The sequence below is a fragment of the Marmota marmota genome, unplaced genomic scaffold, assembly GCF_001458135.2.
Source record: "Marmota marmota marmota unplaced genomic scaffold, marMar, whole genome shotgun sequence".
Lineage (NCBI taxonomy): Eukaryota > Metazoa > Chordata > Mammalia > Rodentia > Sciuridae > Marmota > Marmota marmota.
In genome coordinates this window covers 4,477,633-4,504,744 of record NW_026000102.1, presented here as the reverse complement: position 1 = coordinate 4,504,744, position 27,112 = coordinate 4,477,633, and the positions used below count along the sequence as shown (strand labels likewise).

The window sequence follows — 27,112 nt, the reverse complement described above, 5'->3', positions numbered from 1 at the left end:
TTTAAGTTCCATTATACTGTCAGTTTCTCAGACTTTCCTTTTTATTATTGACCTTGACAGGAGAGGTATTTTATATGATGTTCTTCAATTTGGGTTTGTCTGCTCTTTCTGTCATCATTAGACTCGGATTATGGGTTTTTGGAAGGAAGACCACATCACATCAAGGGTTCCTGTTCTCAGTGTGACTTACTACTGGTGATGTAAACTTTGGTCACTTGGCTGAGGTACTATTTATCAGGTTTCTTCACTGTAAAGTTACCATTTTTCTCCCCAAAAGAGGTCATTTTAAAAACTTTCCCTGTTTTAATCTGTACTGAATCTAAACCACTTTACACTGTATCTTTTTCCCAAGTAAGTTTCCATTCTGTTCACATCACTCTGTTTAAGCGCCACTCCTGTTTAGGCAGCAGTGGCTTGTGCCCTGGCTGCTTCGAGAGTGCCCCTGGCCATGTGTCTCCTCTACTCTGGCCTCCTCCCACTTTGGTCTGTACCCAGAATGGTCTTTCAGAAATGCTCTTTTCTCAAACTTGTGAATAACTCCTATTGTGCTTCAGATGCCATTCCTGCTCCTCAACAGTCAGGGCCTGTGTGACCTAGTCTGTCTCCTCTCTAGCTTCTGGCAAAGTACCTCTCACTTTGTTTACTGTCCCAGACGCTGGTTTCCCACCCTGAATTACTTTAGCAGTCTCTGCAACACAGTGTGGTCCTTCCTGCTTAGATTGATGGGCACCCACCACCTGTGTTCCTCTAGTCTCAGCCTGACTGCTACTTACTCTTTCTCCATAAGCCAGCCCTAGGGTGGAGTTGCCGGCCTGCCTTGCTGTGTGTTTCTGTACTTCTTCCCTGTACCTGTCGTGTTTTGAATCAACTTCCATGCTAAGGTAGACCAGTGGAGACTTTCTCTGTTCTTTGCTGTGTATCCATCCCTGTTACCCGATAACTGAGCTTGCTGTGGAGTAGGTGCTTAATAAATATTTTTAAATGGGTTAATTTTGTCTTTTGAATGGAATACAAATACTCTTTGATATTAGCATGCAAGTATGCAGACAAGTTCTCAAATAGATGTCTCTTAGTCAATTGATTTAATACCCTGGGTGTTCTTTTAAATGCCTTGTGCAGGGTGCATCGATAGGTACAGTAAGGAATGGAGTGGTGTGTGTTCAGCCTGTGCTACTCTTAAGTAACCGTCTGTTTATTCGGTCATTCTCTACTTCAGCACTCACGAATCAGACTCTATAGTACCCTTTGCAGATTGTGGGACCTGAGTGTGTGAGCCTTTGGGGCCTGGGGGAGAACCTGCAGGCCAACCCCTCACTGTTCCATTAGTGGAATAAGACCAATCTGAACAGATCCAGTTTGAATTCAGCTCTGTCAGTTTTAAGACTTACAGTACAGTCTTGAGCTCGTCTGCAAAAAAAAAAAAAAAAAAGAGACAGGAATATCTTCCTTGTAACCTGTGGAAGGACTCAGATAAGAAAAGGAATGTTTGATGATCAGCATCACAGAGCTAATGTCCTTGCTTTTAGCTAAGCACCCTGCCAAACAGTCCATATTAATACTTTTTGTTAAATCTCACAGCAGCCCTATAGGTAGGGATGTTATTATTTTCATGTTCTAAATGAAGAAAAAGACTTATTTGGAAAACCCAATAATTTGTCCAAGATCATGAAAGGAATAAAAGGTAGAGCTATTGCTGTGTATGATTTTTAAAGCCCAGAATGGACTCCTTATATCCTCCAGCCATGCCATCTTTAAGTGTAGCTTTGCTAGTTGGGGTTTTAAAGACTTTTCAGTCTTCTATTGGCATGTGAAGTCTTTAAGTCTTAGGAGGGAGAACCTTGTTACAGCTTGAATTTTAATTCACATTGTAGCAACTTTGATATCTGTAACTGGTTGCCTGACATTGTATGTTTGTGGGTCCTGGAGGACTGGGTTGGACCTACCTCGGCAGTATTTCTAAAATGAGGGTTGTGGACTCCTGGTCAGATTTACCTGGGGGGATTTACAGAAATGTAATTTCCTTGGGTGCTTCTTTGATGTCCTAAATTGTAATTTCCTCCTGGGAGGATATGGGAAACTACAAGTGACACTATTTAGATAGGCGATTCTTATTTAGTCTGAAGCATGAGAATCAGTGACTAGAAGAAATGAGAAATGTCAGAGGATTCTTTCATTGTCTCAAGTTACAGGAAGACAAGAAGCAGCTCAGGTGCAGTAGCTCCATGGGTTTCCCTGTGCATCTCTTGGCATTCTCTGCATGGGCAGCCACAGCATAGTGATGTGGTTCTAACTGTGCAGGGGGAAGGCACATCCCTGGCATGAGCTCCTGTCTGCTGTTCTTATTCTTACACAACTTTATTGAGGAGCAGTTGGCATACAATAAGTTACACATTCTTTTTTTTAAATGAAGTTTTTATTTTTGATTGACAGAGTAACTGCAGTGTGATAGGGTATAGTGTGATGTTTCAGTTCACATGTATGATGTGTAATGATCAGGTTGGGGTTTTTGGCATATCCATTAACTCATTCACTCATTCATTCATTCATTCATTCATTGTGTTTTGTGTTGGCAATATCCCAAATCCTCTTCATTAGCTATTTGGAAACGTACAGTTGTCATAGTTATCCTATGGTGTTATAGAACATTATAGAATACTAGAAGTTATTCCTTTTATCCACCTGCCTTCTGCACCTGTTAACCAGCCCTCCTCTTCATATCCTTCGAAGGCTCTAGTAATCAGTATTCTACATCTGCTTTTTTATGATGTCAGCTTTTTAGCTTCTATAAAAGTGAGAACATGTTTTATTTGTCTTTCTATTAAACTGCACATTCCTGCATCTGCCTTATAAGGTAGACACTGCATGAGGTCCCCACACCATGATGGTGAGCACATGCATCAGTCAGAAGTGTCAATCAGAAGAAATGGAAGCATTTCTGTCTTGCAGGCCCTTCTTCCCACTCTCTTTATTCTTTGTGAAATCTTTGAAACTGCTATGGGGAAAAAGTTTCCTTGTTGAGGGTAAAATGGTAGGTAGGAACGTATTGTGGTTTCAGTTTTTGTTTTCTTTTTGAGGAATATAGTGGAAATAATATGATGATTACAGGTATAGGTTACCATATCATTTATAGAAAGTTTTGAGAAACGGACAAGTATTCTAGACCATTTCTGAAAAGTTTGACAGGAAATGTACTTTTTGGAGGGTTGAGAAAGTGGCGGAGATGTGACTGTTGGTGGCAGGGGAGAGGAGTGACTGGTGGGTGCCATGTGGATGGGGGTTGCACATGAGAACCAAAGGCTGGTTTTCTTTGGGTTTTCATTGTATGGCATTTATTCTACATGGGAAAAACTAACATAAATCACAACATGATATGGAATAGAAATATAATCCTCACTTAACTGGAGAATATATTTAGCTCAAGTGCATTTTACATTTTATTGAATGGCATGATTTATTTATGATATTTATAGATTAAAAATAAAATTTGCCCCATCACTGTAACTGGCTTTGGGTTGGGTGTTTCTTTAGTTGCTGAATACACTTGCTGAAGTTAGGTGTCTTTTTTTTGGGGGGGGGGTAAGTACCAGGGATTGAACCCAGGCGCACTTAACTGAACCATATCTCCAGCCCTTTGTATATTTTCTTTAGAGACATGGTCATGCTAAGTTGCTGAGGCTGGTTTTGAATTTGAGATCCTCCTACCTCAGCCTCCCGAGCTGCTGGGATTACAGGTGTGCATTGCTGTGTCCAGTACTGAAGTTAGTTTCTACTGCAGAAAGCATTATATAATGTCATTGAGTTAATAGCTGTTTTTTTTTTTTTTTTAAAGAATTGGTAAAATGTGTGGGATTCAACTGTCACCTAGTTTCTTTTACTCTTTGAATTTCTTTACTATATTTTTATTTATTTCCAGTTTTTCCATGTATTTATTTTGAAGGAATATGCTTGAGGTAAAAATGGGAGCATTTCTGTCATAATTTAACCTTCTTAGGAATATCATTTTTGCTCTGTGTCTGAGAGTTGAAACAATTCTTCGTACTTTATAGATGACATTCCCTCCTCACCTCTACGGCTAAATCAGTCAGTCAGTCAATCAAAACCAAAATGTAATGGAGAGTACACATCTCAGTTCCAGGTGGCGCTCATTGTGGGTGAGAATTCCCTGGAGAAAGACCCTTTGCTGGAGCACTAGTGATTTGATGTTCCATCAGAAGGGGCTCGGTGTGTTTCTTCTTTTAGGCTGGTAGCTCATGAGTGTGGTGGCACAGAGTCATTTCCAGGTTTAGACTAGCATGTATACTGTGCTTACACCCATAGGTTTTGGGGATTAGGTTGGGGCTTTTGAGTCCTTTCTCTCTTTAATTCAGTTACTAGTTACAGAAAGAGACTAGCTATAATTGTAACAAGTCTACCCGAGGTTGACTATCCTTCTGTACCTCTCCTTATGAAAATATCCTGCAGGTTGACTGTTTGGGGGTTTGCTTTGGATTAATGATCACCTTTCAGTCTGTTAGTATTAATTCAGTTCATTCAGTCATTAACTGGCCTTGGCCATAGGAAATGGGACGCTGCTGGATAGGGAAGATGGGTCATTCTAGTTCATGAGCCACTGCTGTCTGGGGCCTGGGAAGGAGGCTGGAAGGAGGTTCCACAGAGAGAATACCTTGAATCCAATTTAGGACCAGGGCTAACCTCTTGGGCTATGTTGGGGGAAGCTACTTAGGTCCAGTCACCTTTAAGAATTCAGAGCAGAACTGTCAATTTAGCAGTGTCCAGGGCTAATAGGCAGGTGTCAACCATAATAGCTGCTTACTGCATTGTTCCTGTGGGAAAAATATATGTGAGTTTCCCATACCTCCTTTGTAAGTGGACTGGCTCTGAGAATTGGCTCTTTTTGCTATTGTGGGGGAGGGCAGGATGTGGCAGTTAGCTACTGGCTGGGGTTGTGTTGCCCCTGAGAGTTTCCAGCCGCTTTTTGCTTGCTTACTTGTATTGTAGGGTCCTTGTGAGGACCACGGTGAACTGCTTACTGCCCTTACCTTCCCTTACCCAATCACAAACTCATTTGGAAAACATTCCTAAGATCCTTCATTGATGTTTTGTTTTTAAATCAGCTAAAACATTTTTAATTTTGGCACAATTTCCTTCAAAGGTAGTTTGTCAGAACTGCTAAATATTTAGGTGGAAAGATGAACTCAGTTCCATGGAATCATTTGTGGGAATTCTGTTGGTTGTAATATTCAGGTGCCGAGGAACAATTCCTGACTACCTGGAGGTGGGGGCATCCTCTGGCAGTTGGTGTCTGGCACTTCTGGCAGGGATTAACTGGTAGAAAGTTTAGGGCACCATTTTTTTTTTTTTTTGGGTGAGCTAGTGAATTCTAATCATAACTTAGAACACTTTTTAAAGTCATCCATAAATACTTCATTGTCTTTATTGTCAAGAGATTATTTTAAAAATACAGATTTTGGAAATGAATATTGCCCATGGAGCTCTTTGTTCTGACTAGGCTTGTTGCTTTTCCTTACTAATAGATATTAGGAAAACAAAACTTGACTGGCTTCTTGCCTTTTGTTAGAAACATGCTGAAATGGTCTAAATAATGATGCTACTAAAACAACGTATGCATTGTTTTGATGGGTATTGATTCCTTCTGTAGTGTTCAGAATTGCTTGCATGCCTCCCAGCAACAAATGCATATGTGACTGTGTGAGAGGAGCATTCCAGAAAAAATGGAATGCTGCTTTACTTTTCAGTAGCTGTGCAACTTAAAGGGAAAAAGTCATGTTTTTAGAAATGCGGCCTTAAGGCACTAACCCACTTATATCCAGTGCATGAAGCTCTGCAAGTTATTTTAACACAACCTGATCAGAGGGAACAAAAATCTGGCATTTATAGTTTGTTTGTTTATTGATTGCCATAAGTCATTAGAAAGAATATCCTGTTCCTTTTAATAAAATCCTCTTGGACAGTTAAGTGTTATATTGTGGGGCAGAGCTGACCTGGGAGAATGTAGGTAGAAATGCCAAATGGGGATTTATGAAAGAATTGTAACCAAGTTAAGGTCCTTTTGCTAGTTGTGCTTCACCTGCTCTCCTGTGTGGCAGGATGTAATGTGTGTTGCTTCTTAGAACTTGCTGTCCAGTACACAGAAGTTTGGATTTTGAAATCAGGGAATGTAGCCTCTCAAGCTTAGTTTTCAGAGATGAAATGCTGAAGATGATCTTAGTAGTAGGCTCAACTGTTCGTGTTATTTACTAGTGAAATGAATATTGAAATTGTTTACTGTAACAGTTAATTGTTACACTGTTAACAGTTAACTTACTGTTGCTGAAAGTTAAGCAAATGTGTTGTGACTTAGGTGTTAGCTACATTTTTCAAAACAAAATTTAGCTCTTTTCTTTTTAAAAACATAAATTAGTTTGTTAATGGGGAAAGAGTAACATTTGTTGAAAAATTAAGTCACTTGCTTTTTTCCCTTTGTAGATCTTCGTGTCAAGCCTGTATTAACTCCTTGTAATTCCAGTAGGACTAGCAAGTTATTTTGCTTAAAATGTCTTTTTTCCCCCCTGTGCAGTGAAAGTCGAATGTGAGAACAGATCTTAATAGATATAGTTACACAGTTTATTTTATCATGTATCACTTTATTGCTATCTTCTAGAACATTGTTATACTAAATGTTCCAATAATGGAAATTTTATGCAGCTACTTCAAATGAAAGAAATTTGCAAAAACTCAATTTTGGAACTCATTCCTTGAGGAGAGGGAAAAAACTCACCATGCTGTGACCAAATTAGATTTCTGATATGTTGGCAACTTATCAAACACTGTCATTTCCAGAAAACAGGGTGTGGGTTCCCACTGAAATATCACTATTTCCCAATCAATGTCAATTTGAGATATTTTGAGTTTTAATATGATTGAATGGCCAAATGTTTACAAAGTTGTTGTTGGTAACAGGTAATTAAAAATTGGTTTTGTACCTAAATGAAAATGGCTTTATGTGGAATCAGGAATGACCATGTTCAATTACCAGGGAGTCGTCTTTTCAAGAGCTTGATTTAAAATTTTCAGAGATATTAGTTGTACTTACTGGAGCTCCTTTGTTTTGCAGAGATCATGATGCAGCCGTCCTTTTGGATTTCTTTTTAATAATGTGTGACCCTTCACCTTTGATCCCCTGACCTGCATTACCTTGGTAACCATTTCATTTTTTAATTTAATTTCATTTTTAATTTTGGTGTACAAGCTGTAACATTTCATCTCTCAAAGTGTAGCACGCTGATTTCCTCAGATAGAGATACCCCTTTGAGCGATAAATTTGCAAAATGCTGTCTTCATTTTTTGTATTAAAATTCATTTCAGTTTTATAAAATAAAATGTAATCTGTGTTTTCATCCTTTTAAAATTTAAGTTTAGTGAGTGCATTCCCCCATACAGGATAGTTCCTCTTCTACCAGTGTTTTGCGGAAGCTGAATTAAGTGACATTCATATGTAATGCACACCCCCCTTACCCCCACTCCACTGCCACTCCCTGTCATTCCCCTGCTGTCACCACACAGCCCTGCCATTGCAGGATGATGACTTGTCTTCCCTTCAGAATAGTAGCAACTTGAATTTGTTAGTCTTAGCAGCCAGGTTCTGCACCCTCAGGTTATATTTTGTATTCTCAAATATTGTGGGGAGGGAAAGCTTAGAGTTTTATTTTTAATTTCATTTAAGGGCTGGAAGAATGTAAGCTATTTTCATTACCAGTGTTTGCCTTTCCCACCTCCTTTAATGTTTTATTTCTTTGAGACCTAAATTAAGGAAAAGTCACAGTTTTAATTTGACCAAAGAATGTGGTTTTGTCTATGCTGAAACTTTATCAGTGAGCTCTGCTGGTCCCTATATCAGATTGATTTTTGCCATTTGTTCTTATTTCATGATTGCTTTTCAAATAATGTATTTTTATTGTACTCTTCTTCTTTTCAGAAAATTCTTAAAAGCAAAACAAACCAAAACCAAAAGTCAAACTTGAGTTAATTCTTTGAACTGGCAAAATACTCCAAGAAATTGTATTCTTTAAAAAAGGAAAAAAAAAAAGCTGCGGACTCTCTTGCATGGCCCAGTGAAGCACAGATGATTTTTTAAGTGTCTCATTATTTTATTCTCTAACATTTAATGCTGATGTTTTAATTGCACACAGCTGAAGCTGCTAAATGAGTACTGAAATAGATTTAAGTCCTCTCTGAGCTTTGTTGATACCTATAAAAGTTTATATCATTCATTAGAACCACAAATTAAAATTAGTTGTGGTGAGCTGTTCATTGGAGATTGGAACTCTCACGAACATTTTAGCTCACAGACTTTGTTTTTGCCTGTTAACACCTATTTACCTGGAAAGCTGCTTTCGCCCTGTTGGGTATCCTTTCTTTTCACAGAATTGAAAAATATTAGAGTTGAGGAATACAAATAGACAACTCATCCTATGATTGTAAAGCCCCCATGATTATAAGTGTTCCAGTGGTTGAGAGCAGCTTCCTTGCTGAACCTTGAATTTTAAGGTGATTTTTTTATTATAATGTGTTCCACTGTTGTGCAGAGAAATTTTCCAGATCCAGAAACTTTTTTTTTTTGGCCTTAGGTACGTTGTTTATTTGTTCTTTTGTTTATTTGTTCTTCTAGCACCAAAGGGATGGTGCCTGAATCACAGTTCATAGACTCACAGGGCTTTAGGGGACAGTGACTGCTTGTCAGCTCCACTCCTCTTCCTGAGGGATCAGCTGGCCCATGGTTCCCTGGGGAGTCACAAGTTCTCTGATGACAGAGTCAGCTCTCTCTGTGGGCCCCCATCTACTTGAGAGAGCCAGATAACTTTATTTATAGCCTGTAGTAGGAGATGAAGAGACATTAATAGGTGCAGAAATAATTTCTATTGTCATGTTTTATTTTGTGATTAAATCAGTTAAAAATTTTAAGGTTTTCTGATTAATACATTTTAAGAGAACCTAATTTTTCTAAGAGAGCTAGTACACAAATACACTTATTATTTTCAATGAACATTAGTTATATGGTTAGTATTTAGGACTTCTGGTAAGTTGTGAGGCACATGAATACTGTTTTTGTAATCATGATTCACTGAGAAAACCCTTGTCTGAGAGTCAGAAAACTTGCTTTGGACTAGCATCAAGGTCTTTGGACATGTTACTGGTGTCTTTTGAGGTAGTTACCCCCAAACTAAAATATTCAAAGACAAAGAACTTGACACTTTAATTTGGGAATGAATACTGTGAAATCAGTTGTCTTGATTGACCACATAGGAGCTTGTAAAACATTTCGTTGATGCTGCTTCCATTTTATGTGTATGTGAAATGTAGACTGTGTGTCTCCTACTTGCCTTTTAGGGTTGTTGGGAGGATAAATGAAACACACACTGGGAACTCAGAAGAAAGGTGCTTTTGAAACTGAACCTCATCCTATGGCTGTGCCAAGAGGCAGTGGTAGTGAACCCCGTGGTGAAGGGCCAGGACCATGGCTCTGGAGCCAGGCTGCCGTGGTTTGAATCCCACCTTGGCCTCTTGCAAGCGGTCTGACTGCAGCACATTACCTAACCTCCCTGTGCCTGAGTTTCCTCCTCTTTAACTTGAGGATGATAATAGTAGCACCTACTCAAAGGATCCTGGTGAGTTTTAGCTGAGCTGATGTGTGTGGAATCCTTAGAGCTGCGCTGGTGTGTAGCGAGCGAGGCCACACCTGCACACCATGGGCAGGACATATACCTTGCACAAAATGACATTGCAGCCCCCCCATCCCCCTGCCCACCATTAGTCTTCTAACATTGATTTAGAAACCATTGAATGCTTAGAGAGGGGTACTGCATAGTTGGTGATATTTAAGCACCTCTAGATAGAAGTTCAGTGGGTAAAGTTAAATTTGGCTTCCTAACCTTTTTGTAAAAAAATTCAGCTCACTAGGATCTGCCTGACACTCTGACTGTTCTTTTGTTTTAGCTGTTTTGGGTTATGGAGGCATAAGGGGAGAGGTGTGAGGGAGGGAGCTGCCTTTTGCCTAGTTAGCTTTCGTACCTCCACTCTGCTAAGTTGTCTAGCTGGCTTTCAAGGAGTTAGAGGGTTGAACTGTTGAGGGGCTTTTACTTGACCGTATGAGGCTTTGGACTCCTCTTAAGTAGATCGAAGGATGGGACCCACAGTTGTCCCTGCATGAGAGAGAATATATGTTGCATTGTTCCCAGTGCTTTCCATACATTTTAATCATCCAGATTTATCCAGGAGGTGAATGGTGTGTTAACCCAGTTTTGCATCTGAAAATGCTGAGGTTTAGGTAGGGTAAATACACTTTCCTAGGTGCACATCCCTAGTAGACTGCACAGTTGCAGAACTGGCATTTAAATCCAGGTGCTGCTTACCTCCTGATACTTGCTGCCTTGCATTCACCTGCAAACCTGGTAGAACCTCTTAACAAGAGACTGTTCTGCTGTTTTCGTTGCAAGGACCTGAACTGCATATATTAGTGTCCCTCAGCCATTGGACCTTTTAAATGAACAGCACCTCTAACTTAGTAAGAACTCATATGATGGAGTAGCTGGCTCTAACAATCTATTACCACCATTATCAGGAAAGTTCCATTATATATGTGGCACTTGATCCTGGTTGCACATCTGGAATCACTCGTGTAGTGTTTTGTTTAAAATTTGAAGCACTAGTCCCATCCGTGACTGATTGTGGTCTAGCAGAGAACCATTGATCAACAGGTTCAGATATATAGAAAGGTTTTTTTTTTTTTTTTTTTTTGCCTAGTTACATACAAACAAAAATTGATTTTCTGTACACGCACAGATTTGTGCTTCTAGAATATGGACCAGTGCAATTAGTTCTATAGTTGGCTACATTGTAGATTAAAATGGATCTCTAGTTTAATCATTTAACCAACACTGATCAGTACCCTTCCTGAAGGCAAGGCCCCAGCATCTATTCCCTAAATGCAGTCGTGTGTGAGAACCCCGAACATCCTGAGAGGTGGGCTCTCACTTAGTTACAGGGTGAACCAAGTAGAGGGCCCTGTTTGCTTTCTTCTCCCTTTCACCTGTCTTCTTTCTCTTTTATGCATCCATTTTTCCTTTCTCTTCTCCTTCCCTTCTCCATAGTTCTGTCCTCCCTCTTTTTCTCTTTCTTACATTTATCTGATTTTGACAGTGTGACAATCATCAAGCTGTAAAGTACTTGAACTACTTCATGTGCACAGCACATAGTAGGTGTTCAATGAACTTTCTTATTTTTCTTAGCATCTGATTTTCAAAGGAGTAGGCACTACCCCTCATTAAGCCTGAACTTTGTTAGATTTTGTTTGTGATTGTCTATCCTAACTTGGTTTATCTTGTGAATTTAGATAGTTTAGTCTCACTGGTTCTGATAAGTTGAGGAACTCCAGGGTTTAGTCACTGAGTAGTACAGAAGCTTAGGGAATAGAACAGACTTAGATTGTTTTAGAGGCTGCTTTTATCAGGCTTCTAATGTATTTGCTTCTAGTATATTTTTAAGCCAGAGGATCTGTGTTTGCCTCGTCAGACCCCCTTTGTTTGGTGATGAGGAAGCTGCCATGGAGAGGGAAAGGCCGTTGGACTTGCTGCTGCTACCTCCTCTGGTAGCATTGTGTGTTGGGACAGAGAGCAGAGCAAACAATATGACAGCCTAGAGGTCTGCAGCTGACTGTTTGCCTCCAGAAATGTTGGAGAAGTAGTCACAGTAATCCTCCTTCTGCTTCCCCCTTTCACAGGAGAGGTGACCTAAGGGTGGGGCGATTCTGAGGGGAGTGGCAGGCCTCCCCAGCGTGGAAGTCGGGAGGCTGTGTGTGCGGCCCTGCACCCCAGCAGGTTGGCCCAGGCGCCAGCTGGCTGCCTTAGGAGTTCCTTCTGATGGCCTTTAGCCCTTCGAGGCTTTTCGGAGGCTGAGAAACGCGCGGTAAAGGTATGGAAAGGTGTTTTTGTCATTCTTCAGTGAAAATCTGCCCTAACCAGAAAGGGAGTTTCTGCCTAGGCAGGAAACCATTGAAAAAGCTCGTTTGTGTTAGTTGTGGTTATTGTTTCCCCTGGAAACTGTGGCCGTGGTTACTGTGGTACCGTGTGACAATCTGAGTGTTTAGACTAGATTTCCTGTTTTCCACACACATTTATAAGTGGGTTCAGAAATGTGCCTGTGATGAACATCACACATACCTACCACAAAACTTGGATGGTCAGCTTGGTGTGGTTTTGTGTACCTCTAAGCCCAGTGGCTCAGAAGGCTGAGGCAGGAAGATTGCAAGTTTAAAGCCAGCCTCAGCAACTTAGGGAGACCCTGAGCACCTAAGTGAGTCCCTTTCTTAAAATGTAAAGAGGGCTAGGAATGTGGTGCTGTGTTTAAATGCCCTGGGTTCAGTCCCCTGTACCCAAAACAAAAACAAACAAACAAAACACAACGGGTTTGACCTCCAGTCCTTTTTTCTCTTTGGTGCTGATCCTTTTTCTTATTTCTGCATTTTTCCAAAGGAGAAACTATATGATCTGTAACTTTTTGTGATGGTGAGAGGAGGATTGGTCTGGAGCGTTGAAGCTCTTGGTCAAGGTTTGGCTCTGGGTTTCCTTTTACCAGCTCTAGTTCACCTTACATGCCTGGCACAAGTTCTTGTACATAATAGACACTCAGCAAACATTAACTCTCTTTTCATTTCTCATTAGCACAGGTAATTAAGAATAGGAGCTGATAGACTCCACATATCTGTGCAGAGATATATCTGTAATTAAAGTTTTAATTAAAGAGACACCAGACCAGGCAGATGGTTCTTATCCTCATATCCTGTAAACCAAACAGCCGTGGCTTTTCGATCTTGCAAACAAGCAAAGCCGAGAAGCTGCTTTCGTGGTGGGGCATGGTAGTTTTATTAACTAGCCATGATCTATTTTGGTACTACTCTGTGTGATGCCTGATCCAGGGATAATCATTGTAGTTTGATATGGAAAGACAATACATCAAAGTTATGTCCCAACTGAAGCTTTCAAGCCTCATCAAGGGCATTGCCACAGCCCAGCTGGTGCATCACAAGGCATGTGGTTTTGTGCTAGATCACAAAAGCTGACAAAGTATTATTTAGGATCATCCGCTAAATACAGTATTAAATTAAAGCACCATAATCCTGATTTTTCAGGTTTTGCCACTGTATAGCAATGCAGAATTGAGTTGTGCCTGTTTGCCTCATGCTGGTTCTCTTCTATGTCACAGTGACCTTATTGGCTAATCAGGCGCAGAATTTAAGAAATAAAACAACTGCAGGGGCTAACTAACAGAAAAGGACTTATCTCAGATCTTATCACTTTTTAGGCCCTTCCAGTGAACCCCAGCCATTTGTTCTATTGCGTCCCTGTTGGCAGGAGCCAGAGCAGTGCAGGGAAGTGGGCAGCTCACCTTGACCTCTTGGATTTTACCCTCTTCTTTACCCGAAGTTTCATAACCTTTCCTTGTAATTTTTAATGCAGTCAGCTGCATGGTTTTCAGGCCTTCCATGCAAGAGGCAGTTCTATAACAGAATTGCATGCTGCTTGATGTAGGTGTGTTTCTACCACCAGCATCCCAGTTTATTTTGTTAGGTAGAACCAGTACTGAAGATGTTGATTTCTTATTGCACAATGGAACATTTTAGTGTAGAGATTAGGAGCATGGTTTCTGCTTTGCTGAACAGTGCTGCTCTCATAGGAGGTGCAGTTTTTGTGTGATAGAGTCCACAGTACACTGGGAAGTACACTGGAACTTTCACATCACAGACCAGTCATCAAGTGATAGAACCTAGAAGTGTTTTAACTTACCTTAATACCATCTATAAATCAAGGTCCATCTGTCCTAGCTGAAATGTGTGTGCATAGGCACAAGGAGATGGGCCAGAACCATGAGATGTGCATGTGCTTTGAGTGGAGCCTGTGTCTCATGGGTAGCTGGAAATGTGTCTACCACCTTCTGTCTCAGGGAAGGATGTTTTTTGGTTTTAAAAGAGGTCAGTTCATTGTAAGCTGCTTTGATTAAATAGTCTTTTGTTATTGTATCCAGAAAATACCATAGGATCTATGCAGAAATGTATTACTGAGTATTAAGTTGGTATTTTACATATGGAATTTGAACCTGACCAATTACAAAGTTTGTTTCTTTTCTAATGTGGTTCAAGACCTGAACATGTAACTTTGGAGTAGACAACACAATTTTAGATTGTAGGAGGTTTCCTATGAAGTTAAACTCTTGCTGCATAGAGAGCAGTAGTTATGCCGCTTTGCTGTGTAGGAATCAGACTTCCACAGAGAGGAGAAGCACCAACAAACCCACCTGGACTTACTTTTCTTTCTGTAGTGGGTTTAGAAAAAATGTGCACCCCCACCCCATGCTGGGGATTGAACCCAGGCCTTTACCATGTTGGGCAAATACTGTGCTACAGAGCTACATCCATAGCCCTGGAAAATCTGTATTTTACCACATAATCGTCACCACTGCATTAATGCAGATTCACTAATACTCCATGCATATCCTAATCTTGAACCAGTGACAGTTTAGTAATAAACGAGTTTTAAGTAATACTGGCACAGTATTTTTTTTTCTCTTTTAAAGCTTTAAATAATGGTCACGCTCAACTTTTTGCCAAAAAAGAAAAAGAAATAAAAGGCATAAAATCTGCAATGATTATGTGATGAAATGCATATATTTTTGCCCTTTCTAGTTGTGTGATGATGGGAGTAGAGTGTTCTGCCCACTCCAGAGTGACTTACCACCAAATATTTCTTTCTTTCTTTTTTTTTTTTTTAATGGCAGTACTGGGGATTGAACTCAGGGCCTCACACAGCTAGGCAAGTGCTCTGCCACTGAGATATGTCCCAAGCCCTTTTTCATTTTTTTTTAAATTTTTAATTTTAAATGTTGTTTTATTAATACATTCTAGTTATTCATAATAGTGGGGTTCATTTTGACATATTCACACATGCGTATAACATAATTTGCTCCATTTCAATCCCTAGTATTTTCCCCTAACCCTCCTCTCCTCCTTCCCCTTGATTTCCTTCCTCTACTCTGTTGGTCTTTCTTCCATTAATTTATTGTGTTTTTTTTTTTTAATTGGTGCATTATAGATATACATAAAAGTAGAGTGGAATTTTTGTGATGTATTTATAATGCACATAACATATTTGATCTTTTTTTTTTTTTTTTGCTGTTCCTCTCCTTTCCCATCCCTACTTTTGCCCCCTTTATTCCCCTTTCTTTACTGTTCTGTTTTTATATCGCCCACTTCCCCCACCCCCCTCTTGTTTTTAAATTTCTCATTTCTCCCTAATTTCTGCATATGAGAGAAAACATTGAATCTTGATTTTTTGAGTCTGTCTTATTTCACGTAGCATAATGTTCTCCAGTTCCATCCATTTGTAAGTAAATGACATAATTTCGTTCTTCTTTATGGCTGAGTAACATTCCATTGCGCATATACACTACATTTAAAATTGTTGATGGACCTTTATTTTATCTATTTATTTATATATGGTGCTCAGAATTGAACCCAGTCCCTCACACATGCTAGGCAAGTGGTCTACCACTGAGCCACAACCCCAGACCCCTATACGTCACATTTTCTTGATCCATTTATCTGTTGTTAGGCACCTGGACTGGGTTCATTACTTGCTTAATTTGGATCATGGTGCTAAAGACAACACCCAGCCCTTTAAAAAAAATTTTTTTAAAAAACAGTTTCAATGAGTTGCCTATGCTGGCCTCTTAACTGGCCATCATCCTGTCTCGGATTACAGGCATGTCCAGCCACACCCAGCTTATTTATTTGTTCTTTAAATAGTTATTGAATTCCTGGTAAAGGGCAGCAGTAAGCAAAATTATGCCATTCCCCTCGAAAAGTTTATTTTCTGGTTAGGGGAAAGGGCAATAAACAAAAAAAGAGTAACAGTAATTGAGAATTTGTATGAACCAGTCATGTTGGTTAACTCTGTGTCCTCCTCAGAGCACTCTGTGCAGGTGAGTGCTGTTCTGCCCCTTTTGCAGCCTAGGGAGACACTACAGAGATGTGAACTGGCCTCTGCCCCACCCAGTGGGCTCTGTGCTTTCACATTCCAGGCTGCTTGACTCTCTATTAATAAACACTGCCTGATCTGCTAATTTCTAAATAATAAACACATATTATTGTTAATGAATGTGATGAAGAGCACACTCATTATCAATAATATGTGTTTATTGATAATAATAATAATAATAATAATAATATCAATAAAAGCCGCAAGGGAAGCCATTTGGAGGGCTCCTGGATGCCTGGGTGTAAGTGTTCGTTAGCATCATGACTTAAGTGGATTCCCTCATAATGGGGGGTGAAGGAAGGCCACATCATGAGCCACATAGCTATCCATCCAGAGGGAGGGTATTCCAAGTCAAGGGAATAGAAAAAGCAAAGGCCCCAAGGTTGATGTAGCTTTGTCAAAGGTGGAAGAGAAGCCAGGAAGCCAGGTGGGAACTGTCCCTGTCTCTAGGAGGGTGGGGAGGGGAGCAGCCAGGAGCAGCATCCCTGGGGGCCTTGCAGGTCAGGGTAAGGCCTTTGATTTTACTGAAGAGAGGGGAAATGGTCCAAGAATTTTTGAGCAGAAAAAAACATGATAAAAAGGATCACTCTGAATGTAGGGCAGAGTCTAGGGCACGGTCCACAGACAACTGCCCGCTGGCCAGATTGCTGCCCGCTTCGGTGTAGCCAACAAGCTAAGAGTGCTGTGTACATTTGTGAATGGTTGGGAAAAAATGAATAATAATATTTGGTGTCCCAGGAAAAGTATGTGAAACTCAAATTTTTGTGTCCGTTTTCATTTTAGTGTTATTGGAATTGAGCTGCCCTTGTTACTTTGTGTATGTCCAAAGCTGCCTTTGAGCAGCCTTAGCTGAACTGAGTCCTTTTAACAGACCACATGGCCTGCCTCTGGCCCTTTTCAGAAAAAGTTACTGTTCCCTGTCTTGGGGGGATGGAGTGGAAACAGAGGAGACCAGAGTAGACATGGCAGAAGTGAATGGTGGTCTGAACAGGCAGTAAGAAGTGAACAGATGCAGGACCTGTTTCACAGCAAAAGCAGATGTACTTTGTTCACATGGGAAGATTCCGGGTGATGTGTGAGTGCGGCACTGAGTTACTGGAGAGTGCACTTGCCCTTTTGGGGGTTGGGAAGACTGTGGGAGTGACAGGTTGGGGAGGAGGGTGAGCAAGAGGCCAGAGTTGTATTTTGGATATGTTGGCTTTATGGTGCCAAGTGGAGGTGTTGGGTGTCAGTCACTTGTGAGTCCAACTCTGAGGAGAGGCTGAGGCTCAAAGTAAGTATTGGAGTGTTTTCACATATTGCAGGAAGGCTTCCAAGCTGTGGGAGGGTGGAAATCCTGTAGGGAGCACACTTGGAGGGCAAGTCCAAACCTGGAACCCTGGGGTGCCCAGCATTAAGGGTAAGGAAGCAGACAATGAGAGGGAGCAGCCAGAGAGCGCACTTGAGCAGATTGGGGTGTCCTGGAAGCACAGTATGGTTCTCTGTGTCGCATGCTGCTCAAGGTCAAACAAGATGCCAACTAAAGATTCACCATGAATTTGGCAGTGTGGAAGTCACTCGTGGCTCTGATAAGAGGTGCCTGAGTGACGTGGTGAGACAGGAACCTGAAACCAGCTGGGTTAATGAAAATGGGAGGACAGGCAGTAGAGCTGGTGTGTAGGAGACTGTCTCCTAAAGCCTGATTGCAGGCCAGGAAGGGGCAAGAGTGGGATTTAACCTGAGATTAGGATTTTGCTAGTTGAGGTCAGTGGAGGAAAGGGTGTGAGGGAACTGAGTAGGAGAGTCCATATGACAGTGGAGAGTCCATATGACAGTGGATTGTGTAATTGATGCCAGGCAAGGAGCAGGATACAGGGAGGAGATGAGGGACAGCAGGAGGTTGTGGGGGTCAGCAGATTCAAGGAGTTGTTGGATTTGGGGTGGTCAAGAGTCGTGTGCTTGAAATTGTCATCGTGGAGGGTGCAGTTGTGGTTACATCTAGATCTAAGGCAGTATTGTTCAAAAGCAATGTCAGGGGAGCCATGTTTAACTTTCCATGTTCCAATAGCCGTATTTTTAAAAAGTAAGGAGAAAGAAACATGATAAATTTTAATATTTCATTATATTTAACCGGTTACATCTCAAATATGTGAACATGTGAACTGTGTACAAATTATTGCAATGTATCAATTTTTTTGTAAGTCTTTGCAATTGGTGTGTATTTTATATTTCTAGCACACCTTACTTTAGACTGGGTACATTTCAGGTGCTCAGAGGTCACAAGTGGCTCATGGCTGCCATATTGCAGAGCATAGGTCTTGGGAATCACTGTGGAGGAAGTACAGTCCAAGGTTATTGGAGGGTGGGTTTAAGGAACAGAGAAGCCAAGGTTCATGAAGGATTATGTGGATCTAAGCCACTTGGGATTCCTTACAGAGTGGGGCTGCAGGGGTTAGGAGGCTGAGTGCTTTAATCTGCCACCCATCAAGTGAGTCTCAGCATCTGTGGGACTATGAGGGACTGCTCTTGCCTCATCTTAAGTCCAGAAATCATGGGTATGGGGCATGCTTTCAGACTCACAATAAAATATCAGAAACATGGGCCATAATATTGAGAGGATCTTTTCAAAATAGCAGCTTCCAGTCAGGGTTCACTCTCATTCAGAAGGCATTTCTTTGAGCCACTAATGAAGATGTTACCCATGTGAAGAACTCATTCCAGCCCATTTTTTTTTCCTCAAGAAAAAAATATCCGTTAGATTTTTGTCTTTTATTTTGACATAAATCTTTAGATGCTGATCTTTATTTTGGCATAATCCTCAAATCCCTCAAATTCTGTTTGTAATACTTAGCTCAACAATCTTAAACACGCTTGAATCCCTGCAGAAGCCGACATTTAGGAGTTTCAAGGCAGTCCACATGATATGCGGACAGCAGCATGCAGCCTGGCTACCCTCTCTGCTCCTTTTGATAGGGTACATGTGGTAATATATTTTATATATACATGCATATCTATTTGTGTGTGTGTGTGTGTGTGTGTGTGTGTGTGTATAAATATTGGCTTTGATCCACAATGAGTCTTTAAAGATCAATAAAAATGGATGATGTCAGGAAGCTGTTTTTGGCCTTATAGGCCAGGAAAAAGGAAAATGTTTTGAAAGGGTAGACAGGAACACTTCCACAGCTCAGTTGCTATCACTACTTTTCATATTTAAAGTTAACACAAGCTGCTCGTCTGAATCCCAATGGAAAAGGTGAATGGATATTCCAGTTCTGTACCTTTATCAAATTCAGATGTACCTTAGATTCCTTTCAGTTTGTTTCCTGTAGTATTAGGATTAACAGCAGCAACAACAAAAATCCTCCCAGCTCAGATATTTAGGAAGAAGAACCCATTTTGAATCTGTGTTTATGTGCCCCCTGTTCTCAGATGCTATGTGTGTTGAAGGAGCAGTTGTACTTTTTGTAGGCGCCAGTGTCAGGGAATGAGGGATCCAAGTGGTCCCAAGCACCTAGGCTTTGGTAATCTCAGAGCAGGGTGAGAGTCTGCTGGGTCAGAACTGTCTTCCCTCTGGGTGTGGTGCCTCCTCTCTGCACTGTAGTGTTCCCTGAGAGCAAGCCCAGGAAACGCCACTTAGTAACGAGGAAAGCTTTCTCCTTATGTGAGTTTTCTAATTAAAATGTTTTCCATCTGATGGGGAAGTGTGTGAATATCAAGAACTGGAAATTAAGCAAGAAATTAAAAGAACGTTAATGGTTTCTTTGCAATTTGTTTTGAGGTTTTCCTCACTAAGTGGTATTTTGCTTACAAAGTCACCCTTTCACACATAAATCTTTATGACAAATGGACTGGAATATATCCCAGCAAAAGAAGAGCTATGGTGTCATGTGTAAATTATATCACACATTGTGAAAGAGAACCCAAAGCATTCACGTTTTTAAAAAGCATTGTTAGTGCAGTTACTTAATTGGTGTATACAAAATTATAGTTTATTTGAAAGTGAAGGTTGGTTTGTCTAGAGGACTGGAAGAATAAGTGTTCTGACATTTGTTCATTGTTTGAATTTACACTCCAGACACCAGAATGCTCAATAAATCCAAAGTGTGATTTACTGACTCTTTAAAAAGTTCACTGCTGAAACTTTATCCATCGCAACCAGTGTCCCTTCACCCTGAGGTATGTTTGATCTGCAGTAGGCAGGCACCTGCCCCTCCTGGTCCTTGGGCCTCAGGGAGTGCATCGCATGCCACACTGGCAGTTTTGTTTGTTTTGTTATCTGGATTTGTGTCTACTAGTAAAGTCGTCACTAAGCTGCAGCTTCTACCTCTGGGTGGAGAAGTAGGTGGAAACAGGGAACTGTCAAACTTTGTAGCCCTTCCCGGCCTACCTCAAAGTGCCCCCACCCACAGCCTCTCACCTGCCTCTTCTCTCTCCTAGACCTCAGGGTACTGCATGTTCTGTCTGCTGTGCTTTCAGTTTCCTTCTCTGGCCCAGCCCTTCCTCCCTACTTCCGTTTATTCTGGTGGACAGCCTTTAGGGGCCAGCCCAGATGCCACTTCTTCATGCACCCTTTCTTGGGCTCCATTCTGCATAGTCCATCCTTTGGTTCATTCTTCTCCTTCCCATATCCCCTGTGAGGACTGTCGCCATGAAAATGTCATGATCTCTTTATTGGTGTCTTTAATCTACTAAATCGGGAGCTCTTTGGGAGCAGGTGCTGGGCCTCCCTTAGATTTCTGTTTCCCTGGAACCCAGCCCAGCATCTGCACATGGTTGTGAGTGAATGAATTCGGGTGGATGGGTGGGGGAGTGATGGTGGGGTAATGTACCTTCAAGTCAAAAAGGTAAACTTGATTCCTGTTTTGGAGAAAGAGAAGAATAAATACTGTTTTTGTTTATACAGGTCTTAAAATTTTGGTAGCAGAGAGCAAATGTGCAGAGAGCAATGGAAAACAAGTCAGAAGCTGCTGTCTGATTCCAGAGATGGTCACATTTTATGCAAAAAGAAAAAAAGTAATTTACATTTGATTACCTTGAGATCTTCAATTTGTCATTGTGATATCTTAAGTAACTAATGATTAAGTGAAATAAATCTTGGGAAAATAGATCACAAATGGAATGAGGACTTTGCATTGTAAGAAACCCACAACTCTTTTCTTTTCACAACATGACCTTTTTAAAAAGTACCTTATTGCAGGCTTGTGAAGGTGGCTGGCCTCTGAGCACTGGGCACATGCCTGAAAGTGATAGGCCTTTTTTATTTACCTTGATCCGCTGGAATTAAACAGTCATGCTTATATTCAGTTAGTTTGAGGTTTGGTTGGAATTCAGTTCCAAATTGGGGAAAGAAATGAGCATCCAGCCCCTCTTCCTCATATTGTCCAACTTGCCTTATGAGACTCATATGCACAGTATTCCCTGTTTAAACTGAAGTCACTCACTTGACTCTGTCCCTGCAGTAGTCCCTAAGGAAGGTAAACGAACAGGTATCTTGAGACTTCCTTCTGCATCAGTAGTTTTGATAGTTTCAAGGCCACTGTGGAATTCACCTGTAGTCTGTTAGGACCTTACCTTACTTAGGAACATTAGTCCTTTTACTCACGCACCCTCCAGTATCCCTTTGGAATGCTGTGTTTTTCTAACCCATGAAACTGGTCTAGAAAGTACAGTAGCAAGTGCTGGGAATTGAAGTCCACCTTCCTAGTGCTGTGCTTCACAAATAGTCTCTAGCTGGGGGCCTCTCAGAGCATGGTGTTCTGTTATATCAATATGTACTTAGACATGCTAATCTGAATTAGAGAGCCGATATACATAATGACTCCCCTGGGATGCTATATTAGAAAAAAATCAAAACAAAAACTGAAGTAGTTTGCTGAATATGCATAGTAAGCTAAAAAATAAAATCCTTCTAAAATGAGCGTTAATTGAATCTGGACCTTGATCATCTTTGAACCTCTAATTTTTAATTTGATCCTTTAAAAAGGTTTTATAGGTTCTTGAAGACAAAATCTACAACTCAATAAAAGTTATGCTGTAGTGATTGCCTAAAGACTGTACAAAGCCCAATTTTGAGGTATTGTTGCTCCATGTATACACAGCATGTGTGGGGTAGATGTATATATATGTACATGTTCATGCATACACATACCAACTATATGTGCTTAATCTATGCTGTAGTTTGCCTTTATTCAGATTTCTCCTCTCTCTGCCTCTAGAAATGGGGCAAATTTTCTTCAGTTAAAAACAGAAATAGAAGCGGCGGCCTTGACCCATTTTACACCTGTTTATTTCAGGCTCTCACCACACACTTGTTCATGGGCACAGCAAGAAGAGGGATCCACAGAGCTGGAGCCGTGAGGTCTGACACATTGGGGTGAAGCTGGCAAAATTCGTAGGGAGAGCTTTACCATCCTGCCAGCTCCATATCTGGCCTCAAGACAGTTCTATTAGTGAATTAATTGTACTCAAAACCTCAAATTCATTTGAACTGAATGTTACTAAAAATGAAATAGATCAAAGTGACCTCCTCTTGCCTCATCCAGAGTGATTGTGAAGGAGCCCATGGCCTCATTTATCTCTGGAGAGCAGGTCTCCACCTGTGTGCCTCCTGGTCCTGGGGTTTTTCGTGCCCATCCCTGATGCTACTCTGCCCGCAGTCCCTCAGCAGGCTTCCATTTCTTACTGGCACTTCACTCCCCTGGAATCTCTTTATGTTGATTACTGTTTGTCTCCCACAAGAATGGAAGCTCCATGAGAGCAGGGTCTCTGTCTTGTTCCATGTCCCAGTGCATAGGACAGTGCCTGGCACAGTAGTTTCAATAAACGCTATTGAATGAACTAGTGGGTCACTAGCCTTGTGTCCTTTCTCAATCTTTCCCTTTTACTTGCTGTTTATATATGACATGCCTTTTAAAGTCATAAAGCAGTGAAAAATTGGGATCAAGTGTAAAAATTTTGTTGTGATTGAAATAACTGTTGACCTAGTTCAGGGTAGAACAGAAAACCCAGAATGTATGAGGACTTAAGAATTACAACCTGTGTGTTATGGTATCCATGCCTCCTGGATCGAAGGTATAGATGGGTGGAAATAGGAGTCAGCTCTCTGGAATATTGTAACATTGACACCAGGGAGAGTTGGAAGAAACAATTGAGGAAGGGGATCAGGGAAGCAGAAAATAGACAAATACTGAATGATTTTCTTAATATTTAATAATTAATAAATGTTGGCATCAAATAAACAAGGTAAATCAAAATATTTTCTAGATCAAGTGGGCATTAACAAAGATACACAGGGAACTTGAGGTGATGCCAGTCATGTGCCACATGACGATGTCTGGTTGTCAGTGGACTGTGTGCACGATGGTGGTCCCATAAGATCACATGGCATCGCAGCGTCATTGTCATCTCAGTTCATGTAAGTACAAGTGGTGATGTCTCCGTCCCATGATGACAGGAATCACCAGTATTGCATTTCTCAGAATTTGTGTTGGAGAGTGTGGCTGTGTTAAGATGATACTAACATAAGTGCTTTTGTTCCAGATGGCCTTCACGGATGCCCTAGTCTCGTCCTCTTTACTCCTGTGTATTGACATAGGCCAGAAACTGATACTGTTCTTGTAAATTTTTGAGAAGTTTTCTTTATTATTATTTTTTAAAACAAAGAACAAAAACCAAGGAGACAGTATTCTGTGATGTAGGCTGTTATCTCAAGGTGAGTTTATTTGTAGCACTAACTTGTGATAAATTGTTTAAAGAACTAACACTTCTTTTCAGATTGAGCATATTTTATCTGTCAGATTTTGTTTATTTCAGTGTAAACTTGGGTTGTTATACACTGTGAAGGAATCAACTAAAGCAAGGACCAAGGTTCAATTTATGCTGGAATTTTTTTTCATGCAGAGAATTGACCAATATTTCTGATCAAATCAGTAAATATGATTCAGTTTCATTAAATAAAGTGTGAAAAGCAAAGGCCAGATTTTTATGTACCACAAAGCAAAAGAGAAAAGAAAACCCTCTTGGAGCGTGACGCATTTTCATTAGACTTAAATGTTGAGTTATTTTGATTATATAATCCTACCCTCCCATGGAAGTGTAAGGAGTGTGAATTCTGGGGTGAAGATGTAATCACAAGAAATGGTTAATGAGGCAGAACACACAAGTCTGTATTTATAGTTTTGTGGACAAATTAATCATCAGCAGAGGATACAAATGCAAAAAAGAATTCTCGATTGCATTCAAGAAGTGCAAGGCTGAACTTTCGAAACTAAGACAGAATTTTAAACCTTCTCAGGGATGCGTTATTAAGTAAGTTAATGTGCTTGGAACAGGAACCTAGTATGTAATGATCACTCATAAAATTTGCTGTTTATTCTTAGATGGATTCTAGTACAGGAGATGAAAGCATGTTTTAACTGTGCTTAATAAACTGTACTGTGGTTGGGTATGGGCGAGTGTCCACTTCTAATCGAAGCAAGTGCAGCTTCTTGAAGCAAAGCTCATAGCAAAAACTCTTCCTCGTATTTTTTTTTGTGTGTGTGCGCGCGTGCACACACATGTAAAACATGCTGGGGCAGGCTGTGCAGATGATGCTTCTGTGGCAAGAGCTACAGCAGCTGCTGCTCCACTTTCGGTTTCATTCTCAAGAGTTGTTCTGATTAATCTGAAGTTTTGATTAACTTATGTTTTTCATATATCCTGCAGCTGCATGTGTGTACCTTTAAGTTTTGTGGAATTAAATAAAAATTTATGACCAGTGACTCTTTAAAGCCACTGTCAAAGTTGCATACAAAACACTTCATAGGTTTGAAGTCTAGTTTTCATTGAGCATTCCTGCCGTTTAAAGTATGTGACATAAGCTTTTAAAGAGCGATTCCATGAGTTAGTGCCCTCTGGTGGCATACAGAGGACATCAAGCACAGAGGGACTGTGACCCAAGAACCTTCAGATAGCTCTTCTAAATTAGACTGCTTTTTTGTTAGTTCTTTCTGGTAGTTTTTCCTTTGGGTGGAGTTTGAAAGTCCCCTGGTAGTTGGTTGATGCCTGCCTGTCATCATATCTTTTTTTTGTGTTTGGTGCTTATCAGTTTCTTACTCTGCTAAACTCTGGTCCTGGGGTTGACTTGCTAGCAACCCAGCGATGTTAGCAGTGTAGGTTGTGAATAGAAATCCAGGTGAGGGGGTTTTTGGGTGGTTTTGCTGTAAAAAGGTACATGCCAGCATTCAGATTTCCCAGAACCAGAGCATCCATTTTTAGATGCATCTCTTATCTCCCTTTTAAAAGGGAGACCATGTCACTTCCTGGATTAAGGAGGGAGCCTTTCTGATGGCCTTGGGGTGACTAGGACACAGCTTGAGATGAGCCCATTGGAGGACTGGTCTTTGGTGGTACTCACTTACCATTTTGGCCTTCCTGGGGCCCATCTTTCCCACAGAGGCCTTTGACAGAGGTCATGCAGGCCAGGAACTGAATCCTCCCTCCACCACTGAGAAGTTGTGGGGCCCTGGGGCAGTTACTGTGTCTTGTGTGGGTCTCTTTAGCTGTGAAATAGGGGTGACTTTTAACCTGTGTTTCAAATCGATGTGAAGAGACACCCGTGAGGGTGAGGTGAGATGCTGTGTGTTTAAGAACTCTTTGTGGACCTTTGCCAACTGCTGCTGAGGATGTTTCCTTCTCTCTCTCTCTCTCTCTTTTTTTAAATGTTTTTTTAGTTGTAGATAGACACAATATCTTTTTTTTTTTTTTTTTAATGGTGCTGCGGATCAAACCCAGTGCCTCACGCATGGGAGACGAGCGCTCTACCACTGAGCTACAACCCAGCCCCATTTTCCTTCTCTTCTTTAAAGGCAGGTACTCTGCTTTTTTAAACTTAAAAGGTCATTTAAAACAAACAAACTTTATTTTGGATCAACTTCATTTTACAGCAAAGTTACAGAGACAGTATGGAGTGTTCATACATCCTTGCCTCATTTCTCCTGCAGGCCCCACTTTTATCCTGTTGAGTTTTCCTGATAGTTTTCTCTGAGATCTCTGTGAAGTTGGGTCACATCTGGTTCAAGTGCCAGCTAACACCTTGCTGAGACTGAGCTGTTTGCTTTGAATCCTTGGTGTCCACTGTTGATGTGGTGTTTGCTTCCTTTTACCTTGCTTGTGTCTGTGACCATTTGACATTAGGACAGTCTTGTGTGATTTTCCAGGATCTTAATGCCTAAGTATTTCCCCTTCTGTGCAGTTAATGAGCTGTGCAACCTAAGGAAAGATGGGTAATCAGTTTCCATCAGTATTTCAGCTGGGCATTTTTGCAGTCTCATAGCTACTTGTCACATAGCTGCGAGGTGAAGGCAAAAGCACATGGATCTTCAAAAATGAATAAACAACAGAATTATCTTTAGAAATGGGAAACTTACCTCCCAATTAAAAGTCCATTAGCTAGTTTTAATGCATAAATAATCTGTAATTAGCATTATTAAATGAAAAAAAATACTTGAGACACTCAATATTTTACATGTTTTAGCAACCTAAGAAAATGTCACAACTTCTTGACAAGGTTTCTTGACAGTCCTGGGAGGATAGACAGGGAGAGCTCAGTCCCTTTTCATGAATGCAGGTGAAGTAAGGGAGGCCAAGGGGTGACCTGATCGGGGCCACACAGCAAGTTAAGTGAGTCATTCTCCAAACACAGCCTGAGCATGTTCAGCCCATGCCTCCCCACAGCACTCCTGCAACTGTGGAGTGTTGGGAAGGTTGTTGGTCCACACTTAGTTCACTAAACTCAATTTTAGTGATATTACTTAAGCTATTAATTAATATGTATAGTAATGCTTTAATACCTCATAGACAATTTCCATTTTTTTTTTTTTAGGACTTTACTGAAATCAGCATTGTTGGTCCTGAGTTAACAGAATCTAATTGTTCTGTGCAGAACTTCAGGGGAAACCTGTGTTTTATATTCACTTTTTTTTTTTTTTCTTGTGTGTGTGTGTTGTGGTTTGGCTGCTGATCGAAACAAGACCTGATTAAGAACAACATAGAGAAGAGAAAGTTTATTT

General features: G+C 40.8%; 1 protein-coding gene and 1 long non-coding RNA gene across 21 annotated transcripts in view; both read left to right on the top strand.

Moving 5' to 3' along the window:
* Camta1 (calmodulin binding transcription activator 1) overlaps nt 1-27,112 on the top strand; it is a 744,390-nt gene that overhangs the window by 47,467 nt on the left and 669,811 nt on the right. For 2 of the 20 annotated variants that reach the window (XM_048783682.1, XM_048783681.1), the window contains exon 2: nt 7,115-7,198. The exons of the other annotated variants lie outside the window; for them this stretch is intronic. The gene's annotated coding sequence lies outside the window, so the exon portion shown is untranslated. The remainder of the gene's footprint in view (nt 1-7,114; nt 7,199-27,112) is intronic. 20 annotated transcript variants of the gene reach the window in all.
* LOC125610786 lies at nt 19,054-22,901 on the top strand. Its single transcript, XR_007340802.1, has 2 exons — nt 19,054-20,240; nt 20,968-22,901. It is a non-coding gene; the product is annotated as an uncharacterized LOC125610786 (long non-coding RNA).